Raw genomic sequence first — 12,651 nt, 5'->3', positions numbered from 1 at the left:
CACAATGGTCATAAATAAAATAATATAACAACAACAATAATTCTTGCATATCACTAAATAATTCATGCAATATTATATATAATGAAAAAATAAATAAAAATATATCTATTGAAACCAGAAGATAGGAGAACTAATGTAGGGTGAGCCACATTCCACCCCACTGTTGGGCCACATCAATTGCATCATTTTAATAGATTGTTACCTCACTTTTCACTCATTTAACAATTATCCTTACATCACTACACTACTATTTTGAAATAAATAGCCATCAGAGCTACATAAACAATAAATAAGGTAAAGGTCTAGTATTCTCTCAATTCTATATGTTTAGCTTTATAAATTTGACTTAATTTACATGAGTTAAAAAATTTGACACATTTCGCATCTTGACCAATATTCTATAGCTAAATCTAAGGTTTGAATAGATCCCATGGAAGACATATAAAAAAACACATGAGAAGATTCCAAATGGTGCCTACATGGTTCTCCACCTATTGGGCACAAACATCAAAGTCAAACCTTTGGTCAAACTATGACATGGCATGTTCAAAATACTTGGTACTAGAACAAATTATGAAGCAAGTGAGATTCTACATCAAGCAAGCATGATCTTGAAGGAACGAGAAGATCTAAAGGATGATGATGTGTTTAGAAGATAAATATTCACATGATTCGCTTCCTTGATAGCAAGTCATGTGAATCAGAGTTCTCATAGAAATCAAAGAATCAGACGTCAATTCATAGCTCTAGCTTCTAACATTTAGTTTATCAAGGTTGTTATTTTAAAACATTATAAAGTGCTTCACTGAGAAGCAAACCATATGCTTAGATGTTCTATTATCTTTGGAGTTAAGTTAAGCCCTTTTTGATTGTATATGCACTAGTTTTTTAATATAATTCTCTATTATGGTTGTGCCTTCATGAAAACAATCTGTGTTCGATTAATAAGTTCTCTGATTTTTCATCTCTTGTGCACCTCAGGAGGGACCCCCTATTGAGTATGAGTGTACTTTAGTTTTCTTTATATTCATTTATGCAAGATTTGTTTTAGTAATTTGTTTACTGCTTTGTTATGCTCATTTCATTTTTGCATTGTCTTTTACTCATTTATTTCTTGTTCTTTTGTAGATACAAGCACTCGAATAAACTCTTGAAAATGATAAAAACATTTGTTAATTGCTTTTTTCTATTAGTCTTTTAATTCTATAATTGTTTTAGTCTCAGATTTATAGATAGGATATGATTTTTTGCATAGACATGAATGAACTCTAAATTTTGTACACACACACACACACCAATCTTTCATAATCTCTAGTTTACTTTGATTTCATAAGTAACCTTCATTTAAAATCGACCTTTACTAGAATAGAATCTACTTATTTTCATAGAATAAGTTTGTCTTCATTAGAATATAATTAAATTCTCTTATATAATATAGTTTGATTGTTATAGCATAGAATTCATTTGGCCTTTCACAATATAGATTCTTCCTATTTTCATAGAGTAAGCCTACCTTTATTTTTCTTAGAATAATAATTTAAAATGTTTTCATAGAAATAGAATTTGATTGTCTTTCATAGAATAAAAGTTTGGCTGTCTTCACAACATAAAATTTAATTTTCTTCCAATAGATTAAAGTTTAATTACTTTTTAGGTTAGAACTAGTTAACTCAAGACTCTATTTCTTAGATTAAATATTATTGCATTCCTAGAATAATTTGCTTTCTACTTTCATAGAATAAACCTTTCATGAGTTTCTTCTATTGATTCTTTTCAGAAGAACGTTTGTGTGATCTTTTTGGAAATCATTTTGTGAATAGGATTTCATTGTAATTTCAGTCTTGCAATTCCTTTCATTAGTTTATATTTTCTTTTAAATTTAAAATTAATTTCCTAGCATATATTGTGCAAGTGTACATCAAAAGTGTATGTGATCTAGGTGGATATTGGTGGCTACTTGCTTATTCCACTTTGACCCCCAATACTATTTCCTTTCAGTTTCTTAATTTCTAGTATAATTTACTATATTTTTGTTAATTTTTTGGGTCCTGAACTTTTGGAGCCATAGAGATTTAAAAATCATTCAAAAAATAGGATTAAGGAATAATAAATAAATAGTGATTTATTTAATTATTGCAAGGTGATTTAGTCAAATGTGATAAGGAATACTTATTAAATAATTATTTAATAATTATTCCTAGAGAAAATTAAATAAATAATGATTTATTCAATCATTCTCATGGGGTTTTCTAATTTTAATAAAAAATAATTTAATAAAAGTGGTTTACTAAATCATTTCCTATGGTGTAAGTGATTTTACTATGGCAAATGTTAATCCTACATGGTGTATTTTGATCAACCTAGTTAGAAATGGCTAGGTGATCATTTGTTAGATGATAACAAATTGCCCCCCAACATACGAGCGTCAGGAGAAAATCATATAATCGAAATATGTTGTAGGATACACTTCCATGAGACACCAAAGGGGAGTTAGAGAGAGAGAGAGAGAGAGACAACTAAAGCAATGCAAGGAAGGATGGAGGAATGGAGGGGGCGAGACCTACGAAGCTGATATAAGTCTCCTTTTATTTTAGAGTACATGATCACAAATGAGGCGGGGGAGGCATATCGATACTTGCTGAGATGACTAAGTAAAAATAATAATGGTGAGCCCAACATTGTCGGGCTGAGATAAAAAGTACATGATACATGATATGCTGGCATCAATGGGCCAAAAAGTGACACAATAATACAATGGGTCCCATATACATAATGTGCCTAGAAAACAAAGGCTAGGATTGAATACAATAACATTTGCTGAAATGACTACATGAGCCATAGTGCCCCTCAAGATGACATGGTGAGGGGGAATCACAACCAAAGAAAAGGGCTCTGAAGATCTGAATGGATCATCTGAATGAGAGATGCATGTCGTGGGTGATGCAAGCGGTTGAAACTAAAACCCATCAAATATGCAGAACTGCATCTGAGGCTAGATCATGATCGGATGACATCCGGGCATGTGGGGGGCTACCTAAATGGAAACCCCCTCATGAGGTCTATAACATCTCACACAAACCTGGTAAATATTGGTACAATATTTTGAATCATCGAACCATGAAGTGTACGATTCTCAATCGTGCGATAATTAACTAGAGTTGAGCACGCGAGAAACAACAAGGTCAAAGGAAATAATGATTCCCTTTGCTTGATCCAAGGCATCGAAGAATGACGAAAGCTAAACCAAGATACACTGCCCTCTAGACCACTCTCCTAGAATAAATGTGCTGAAGTTGATAGAAGAGGTCCCGCCAGAGGTGAGGCAATGAGGATTCCTCAACAAAGGCATGAGGGTAATAGTAATGTGATTGATGGAATGACACCAGGGATGATGATTGAAGGGTACAAGATGAGACGTAGACTGTTGAATTCCCTTGTCAAAGCATGATATACATGGTTGACGTAGTGGCGACTAAGTCGATTCTAGAGGGGATGGTCAGTTACCCAGATGAGGGATTTTCAAAGATGAAGTAGTATAGATGGAGGCAAAATATGAGAAAAATGGGATGATTGTGACACAAAGATGTATCGAACAATGTAATTAGACTCAAGGGGTCTTGAAATAGAATCCATAGATGAAAGGGTGACTCATCTCTGATGCTCTGAACAAGGGTGACTCAATGATGCTGCCACATGGGAGAGGCCCAAAGGGGACCATAAAAAAATAAGTAAAAATGGTTACTAATGAAAAAAATAAACATGTGAGTCAACCAATTCAAAGGTAAAGTGGTACCAGAGTATAGGTGGATTATATGAAGACATTTGATTTTAATAGGTGACAAAGTGAGACCTCGCGGAAATAATGGCTTCCTAGTGAAGTGTCAGATTACCAAAAATAAAGAGAGACCCATTACATAAATCAGTGATATATTTCCAACAATGCTAATGGTTCGTTAAACTGATCTACGGTTCGGTCACAATGGGTGATGGAAAAACTAGGTTTTTTTCCTATAAAAGGGATTCTCTCCCCTAAATCCAATTCATATGCATAGTGAGTTGTTGGAGAAATTGGAGAGGAGGAGAAGGCCCTAAATCTTGAGGATATTGTAGCAGACAAACCGACCGTCGAAATTTGGATCTGTGACTTTCAAGTAGGTGACCTTACTTGTTTAAAAATGGCCTTAATGCTTCGTGGAAGGGTGGTTCCTGGTGAAGAATCAAGGAAAGAAAGGAATGAAGCGAATACATGAATGAACTACTAGAGAAGGTCTAGGATTATCCCCACCCACCAAGTCAAGCATGGGGACCAAGTGGTAAATGTGGTATCACATAGAGTATAATATTTCAAGATATGGTATCAAGCATCTATGATATGCGATGTGTATATGGCTCGCCAGAGATGTCGGTAGGACAAAATATCCAAGCAATGAAAGGATAATTGACCATACCTAGATCATTGAGGTCTAAGATGAGACTTATGTTAATTAAGTGAGAAGGTGGCTAGGGGGGTGTTGGGACAGGGTCCCTTGGGGTCAATTTTGTAAAAGTTTTGTTATTATTGTAAGTCTCTGCATTTTGAGGAGTAGAGCGTGTAGGTCAATAAGAGTTAAAGGGGCTTTGGGAAGGTCAAATCCCTTTAGTTTATTAGGAGTTAAGTTGTTTTGTAACCCACCCATGGTTCGCAGACCATGGTATTATAATAGAATATGATATAAAAGGGAGTCATAGAGAGTCATAAGGGTAGTAAGAATAGAAAAGAGCATAGATAGGCAAGTTTTGGGTCTGTATTCCCTATTTTGTACTCAGGTGAAGGGGAAAGCTCCTAAAACTTTGTGTAAAAAGACCTTGGTAAGTCTGCAATCGAGTGCACAAGCCCATACATCTGTGTGCACATGGTAGAAAGAGTATGTAATAGATGAACTGAGCATAATAAAGAATATATTGGAGCATTAATTGTGTATATGTGTGTTATTATTTAATTATGAAATTACTATATGTTCACTCTATTTACTGCATTTATAATGAAAAGTACTTAATAGATGCGTGAAAGTGGTATATCTATTTAATTATATGATGTTATGAAGGTTTAGAACAATAAGCGAAGAGTTTGGATCTATTATTTGTTAGTTACTGTAATTTCTGGGATCTAAGGGTTAGGGTGCGTGAAGGTCGGAATAAAGACCTAAAAGTAACATAAACAAATCACATAGTCCTTTGGATGCAGAAACCTGGTTCTAGCATCCCCCAATACTTCCTTGGGTGGGAGTGCAGCCTGCGCTACGTGGGTTGTTTCCAAAAGGGACGATATTGTAGGGTTTTGTTGGTTAGTGCAGCTAACTCAAAACCTAGGTCCAATCTCCCTCAAACCAACAAATGGTTCCATTTCGGGGACTAGGATCCATCTGAGGATTGTGTGATGAGCCATAAGTGGATACCAACGAAGAAATAGATAAAGAAGTGGATAGATCATAAGATGCACGAATTTGCAGGCTAGGAAAATAGGAATCCACGCCTATTGAAGGAAGAGTGGTTGAATAGATGCATGTATACAAAAGAACATGAAATTTTCTTTTGATTTTTTCTGTGCGAGTTATATGAATGGTTGGCTAAATTAGAGGATGAACAAGGTACGTGGAAGTTAGATAACCCGATTGTGTGGACTCCAGAGTTAGCGAAGCGCCTGGAAGGTTTAGAAAACAAGATCACGAGGGTTGTCGATTATTTGATTGATAACATTTTGGATGGATTCATTACTGAGTTTGCGATTGACACATATGTCAGTTATAACGAAGCCGAATGTTAGTTTTTCAAAGGACCAAGAGGTAAGTATCTGAAGTCCCTGAAAACTTGGATTAAAATGTTATTGTGTGAGAAACAGGTTATGCCATAGAATTGATGTTTAGACGAGACTTGATAGGAACTACGTGAAGTGGAAAGCCATTCATAAGAGATATAGATTCAAGTGCTGAATACAATTCTTTGTTGGGAGTGTCTGACAGTGACGAAGAAATTAATAGTTTGAAGACACCTCAAGGTGCACCATAGACGATAAATCAGGGTATTGTAGGAATACCACATCCATCCACTCCACCCACGCCATCACCTCCACCTCACACACCTACACCTACATCTCCACCTCCACCTCCACTATTCAATATGGTGAATGCTATGGCAATGCCAATTTTCAAGGGTCTAGGGGTAGAAGACCCTAAACATTTTTGGTTTGTAGCAGATGCTGTGTGGAAGTCACAAAAGATAATGGATGATGACCTGAAGAAAGCGTAGTTGGTCACAACATTGCAAGATAGAGCGCTGAGCTGGTATATTAAGTATTGTACGACTCATCTAGCTGCGACACTGAAAGATACGAAGGATGCACTGAATAATGAATTCAAGAAGCCTAATTCACAAGCCTAGTTGGTAACATAGGTCAAATAGATCAGGCGGAAGGTGAATGAGTCTGCGTGGGAATTTAATCAAAGGTTGAAATGTCTACTATAGCAAGCTAATATGCATATCACAGATGAACAACATAAGGATTGGTATATTGCTTCACTATTACCTCATTTAAGATTTCCATTGTCACAGCAAAAGATTGGAACATAGGCTGAGGCCTTGGAGATTGCTATGAAGTTGGATGCCTCAAATATTCAGGATACGAATATGGGAGTGCAACAGATCCAGACATAGTTGGCTAGCCTGCATATGGAATTGCAAAGTCTCAAAAAGGGAAAAGATGTCCAGAGTCAGACCTGTGCAGAAGTATGGTGTTTAAGATGTAAAGGTAATGGTCACAACATGGATCATTGCCCGATGTATCAAAATTATCTAGTTGGGGGAGGTATTTTCCTCCTGAAGCTGGAGAATACCACTAGGATGAGAATTGGTGTAGTGCCATGGTGCGCTATCTGTAAGATCATAGGAAAAAATATGACAGACAACTGTCATTTTCTGCAAAAGTTTGTGCAAACTCCCCACCAATAGTTTTGCAATTTTTGCAAGTCTGTAGGTCACGATGAGCGCAATTTCCAAAGTTATTAATTAATGATGGATAAGGCACCAACATATAGAGTATAGATGAAGGCACATCCTTATTAGGATCAAGGTGCAACTATAGTGCTAGGAGGATTCCAGGGACGAGGAAGAGGTCGAGGAGGAGGACATGGAAGAAGTCGTGGCCAAATCATTTGCTACAATTGTGGGGAGCCAGGTCACTTTGCGTGAGATTTTCAGAATCCAACGCACCCCTCTTGTCAATATTGTCGATAATTTGATCATGTCATAGAAGATTGCCCCATACTCATCATGAAGATGCAAGAGAAGAAGGCCCAGACCCAACAACCTATGCAGAACATCCAGATGATGAGATGGAAACCGTGTGAATATGGGCCTAGTGTTAATATTGTCACGTAGAGTGGTATAGCTACCAGGAAGGATAAAGGGAAACTACCAAAGGAAAATGTATGGGTACACAAGGTTGCTGACAAGGAGGCTGGATTTGATGTGAATAAAGTGAAGGAAACTTGTATGGAGGAAAAATCTTCGCGGGTGCAAGAGCTTCTACATCAAGGGATCGGAGTAAACGTATGGAGTAACCTGCAAAAATGAGTACTACGTAAGAAACACACCCTTCATTGTTGACATATTTCTTATAGACTTACATGAAGCTCTTGAGGGATCAAAAAGTAGTAGAGGACTACAAGAGTTGATGGATAACTGCATTAGAAAGGGTAAGCCGCTACCTGAATAGTGTGCAGTACAAAATGTAGACAAAGTTAAGAAAACAACTAGTCGCAAGATGAGATTGATTGCCTAGATTAGAGAATTCGAAATGGACCAGGTGATCCTTGATTTGGGATTTGATGCCAATGTTTTGCCGAAACAAACCTGGAAAAAGAATGGGAAAACCAATACTACAGTGGTCCCCAATCCAGCTGTGAATGGAAAATCAACAAAATATTATTCCTATGGGGTGCCTATATGGAGTAACTATGGATATTGAAGGAGTTCGTGCCATAGCCGATTTTGAAGTGATTGAAATAGTGGGCAACAATAATCCATACCTGACGTTTCTTGGAATTGATTGGGCATTTGATATGAACACATTCATTAACTTAAAGAAGCTCAACATGACATTTGTAAAGAAGGAACTAAGGGTTATTGTTCCATTGGATCCAACAGAGGGTGTGCGGTATACTGACCTAGTCTAAGATTATTATGAAGAAGACAATATTGAACAAATCTATAAGGTTACTGTGCAAGATGAGGATTGGATCAAACCTATGATGGATGGGGTTTGGCTTGATGTGCCCTCATCTAGGTTCAACATTAGGCAGCAAGAAAATCCCTACACTATTGGCCCTTTCGGCATCAGTCTACGGAGTGCGGACCGAAGACTCACTTGAAGAAGTATAGGGGGATGCAAGAACCAAGTTTCCACACCCTGATATGGTTGTGATGTTGGTTTTCTATATTAATCCCTGCCTTTGTGCCGATCGATAAGCCCTTAGGGCTTTTCGATGTATTTCCTCTTCCGTCTTTCAGAACCTCTGCAAGGGTATTCAACTGTCCTTCGCGCAACCTTAAACAATGATTCAGGCACTTACGCACCCCTGTGACTATATTACTGTCTCGTTCCCTAATTACCTTAGTGGTTAGCCAATCTTTATCATGCAATTAATAATACCCTCGCGTAAACATACATTATTACTTGTGTTCAAATAACAGATAGAAATAGATACATTTGCGCATCAATTTGACTTTATAATGTAAACCCAGAACTTAACATATCATACTCGCATGTAATAATTAGAGACATAAAATACATTGATTCTAGAATACTTCTCTATATATATGATTCAAGTTCCTAGTACATACTCTATCCACCCTGCGCACACAGCTGCAGGGGTCTGTGCACTTAGTTGCAGACTTCCACCCTAGGCCTCTGTGCACTCAGCTGCAGAGCCTTTTCCTACGCTAACACTCTCGCTCTTAGCTCTTCCAAAACCTCCCAATGACTCCTCCCCCCACTTACTTACTGTTTGGTCAATTTAGTGTGTCCTAAATTGCTATTTAAAATGTCAATCCGAGATTCGTAAACTGATGAAGTGAAGTGTACTGTATGTACAAGATAACCATTTTCTTAGTCTTTTGTCGTTTTTTAGTTTTTTAGTTGGTTTTTGGGTTTATCTTCTATGGATTCCCTAGTGTGTGATGGCGAAATTGAAAGTTAAGTACGGATGGAAATGGTGATTTCTACAGTGATCTTCAAAAAGAAAGTTTCAAACTGACCAAACTGACTGTAATGAAATCAATTCTTAAAAGGAAGTAAATGTATCAAACAGTGAACTAATGACAATGGCCCAGTATCCTTACTGTTGTATGAAAAGAAAGTAAAAACTGAACTTAAAGCAACTGAAAGACTGAAAGCAAAGCAACTAATTCACACTACTTCAACCTTTCTAATCCTTTACCCTTCAACTCAATCTGCCTTATGGGAAGCAATCATGAACAAGTTAAGCAATATGATATCTAAATTGCAGGAAATTAAATTGCATAAAAGAAACTAATCACACTACTTCAACCCTTCTGATCCTTTACCCTTCAACTCAATCTGCCTTATGGGAAGCAATCATGAACAAGTTTAAGTAATATGATATCTAAATTGCAAGAAAGCAAACTAAATCATACTACAATAAGTAATATTTTGATTCCTTACTAATAGAATCACTTGACTATAGAAAGAAACCATAAACAAATGAGTAGTATGATGTCTAAGTAGCAGAAAAATAAATAAGCAAAACACAATTTGAAAAATGACAGTGCTGGAATTAAACTTCAGAAAATGAAAATTAGCAGGAAGGACAAGATGATCTCATATGTCAGTAGTTATCTAAAAAAATATGTAAATCTGCCCGGGCTACCTACAACAAAACCTGTAAAAGAAGCACTGATCAGCTAACAGTTAGAAAATAAACATAAAGGAAATATAGACATCAATGATCATTATAACAGCACACTATATATACAAGCAATGATTGAAAGAAAACAATAAATGAAAGCAAGTAGAAACTATACAAGGCTCTGGTGTACAGGGGCCCTCTGCAACCTCGACCAGTCAATGAACAGTCACAAAAACGAGCTCAGGAAAGTAGTCTTCTCATGTATTAAAGCAACAACAAAACACGTAAAACAAAGTACAGTGGGGTGATAACAACAGTCAAAATTATATCTCAAAAGCTTAACCACACAACGTTTATCAACGCGTTATTTATAATGAAAAGTGTTGTAACTAACTCCTAAATCCTATGCTGTTAACTGCGTTGCCAGAGACACGTAGATCTCCTCAGCCTGAGATCCAGCGTAATGGTCATCATGTCCATTAAATCCTCAGAGTGGTAGCTGCTGGATTCAGGTTACGGGGTTGATCTCCAGGTCTGCCGATATCTCCGTGAGCTGAGGACTGTGCCACGTAAACCTTCACGTGCTCAAAATAGAGACGTGCCACCGCTAAATTCCTTGGTTGGCTTTGCCTTTGACCCTTGTTGACCATGACCATTTATGGATGATTTGGCTGATCTGAAGGGACACGTTCCATGTACACGTCACCTGTAGCCTACCCATGTGGCTCATTTCTTCATAGGACACCTGTAGCATAGCCTTTAACAAAATGGCTACGGAAACCTGTGCTGGCTACGGAAACTGATAAGTTTCCGCAGCTGCCTGAACAAAAATCTAAACCAAACAACAGTCATAAGCATAGTTAGAAAACCATGTCATAAGCTCTTTTTAGACTATAATGCAATGATTTAACAGCTTGGTGGATGAAGTGGAAAAAGAAGGCTGAGAGGGTGTATAGGAAGGTGCAGGTTTGAGGCTCAAGATACCCCCACTATGAAGGTGTTGCATGTCCTCATGCAACCAAAATTTAGTCATTTCCATCTAATCCATATGTTCTGAGGCTTCTGCTAGGACATCTAGCCCTCTTTTCTTCTTCTTTGGTGCTAACATCATCCTGGGTTTCCTGACTAGACATTTGAACTTGAGATTAATCAATGCTCTGCTTAACTTTTTGCACTTTTTCTTCAGTTTCTTGTTTTTCTTTTGCCACAGTCCTAAATGGAGCATAGTGTTATCATGGATAATCTTATCTACCTTGCTATGCTCTTTGAGTGCTTCATTTTCCTACTTGATATGCCTATTTAGGACTTCTAATTCAAATACCTCCTGTTTCAAGGACTGAACTTGTGCATCTAGTGGCAGAGTGGTACTCGGACCTGCAACTGATTGTTCTAAGGATTCCATGTAGTTATATACCTCTTGCTGATTGGGATCTACCTCAGATGTCTTTCTCGGACTAAGCTCAAAATCTGGTGGAGGAGGAGGACTGCTCTCTATTTCTGGCCGAAAAGGGCTTTCATCATGTGGAGGACTTGATTCAATGCTTGGCTGATCTAAATCGATAAAGTGAGGCTGTTTTTCTTGGGTTTTACTCCCCTTTCCTCTTAGCCTAGTGCTCCTCCTTAAGTATGGACTAGTACCCTTTTCTTGTGTACTCTGTTTTCCTTTTTGCTTTTTCTTTGCTATAACAGCTTGTTATTGAAGATGTACTAATCTCTCTGACAGTGTTTGATGATCCTCCTCTATGGATTGCTCAGGAGAGGGGTAGACTTCTTGAATGGTCCTTTTTTCTTTCCCTTTTTTTTGTTTCTTGTCTTTAATTCTGTTCTCTTTTCCTTCTTGAGTTTTTGTAGTAGGGGAGTCTTGGATTGTGGTATCCTTTTCTTTCCTCCTACTTTTCCCTGGAATCTTTGGTGGACTACTTCCAGAGGCCTCAGATGGCTCTTGGAAGTAGTTTCTTATCAAGAATTTCTCCCAAGTATCTTTAGTTTTCTTCAGATGGTCCTCAATAAGAATTTTTATGAGTCCATGATGATATAGATGAGGTTCAATGTTGCCTATGTGTTTTTGAACTGTAATACTCATCTTTTTCAAACTCAACAGTAGAAAATGAGGCAAATTAAGAGTGTGACCCTCTAATAAATTCATCATCAGTCTAGCATGATACATATACATAGAACCAAAACGTCCTTCACACTTGATAAATTTTTGGATAACTAACAACAGACTAGACCATTCCTCTTTTAGTGCATGAACAGGGATGCCTCTTGTAAACACGGTGGTATCCATACCTTGGTTTTATAGCATAATTCTCCATATATTATCGTCCACACTTTTATTTTTGAACCACTTCTCACCTTCCTGAGGTAGGCCTATGGCAGCTGCTACTGTGGTTTCAGTCACCGTGAGCTTCAAGTCTCCAATCTCCACTGTTTGACCATCAAAAGACCGTGCAAAAGCTTTGGTCACCTCCTTGTTATGGCCTTTAAACTTTTGGATAAATCGTAACCATCTGGCTTTCTTCAGCAATTCATTAGTTTGAGGATAACCTTCCAAGTATTTCGATCCTTCTGGCTCTGTTCTCAGTAATTTTCCCATCCTCTGTTTTGAATTTCAACTGAGAGATCTTTTGCGTGTGAGGGTTCAAAGAAAAAAATGGCTCGGTTACAGGGTTTAGGATAGACTGTAGTGGTTGCAATCGGGGTTTAGAATAAACTATAGTGGCTGCAATTGGGGTTTAGGATAACTGTA

This window comes from Pinus tabuliformis, chromosome 2_1 (assembly GCF_031772625.1).
Source record: "Pinus tabuliformis cultivar Carrire ecotype Pingquan chromosome 2_1, CPIR1, whole genome shotgun sequence".
NCBI lineage: Eukaryota > Viridiplantae > Streptophyta > Pinopsida > Pinales > Pinaceae > Pinus > Pinus tabuliformis.
This window is presented reverse-complemented; position numbering follows the sequence as displayed.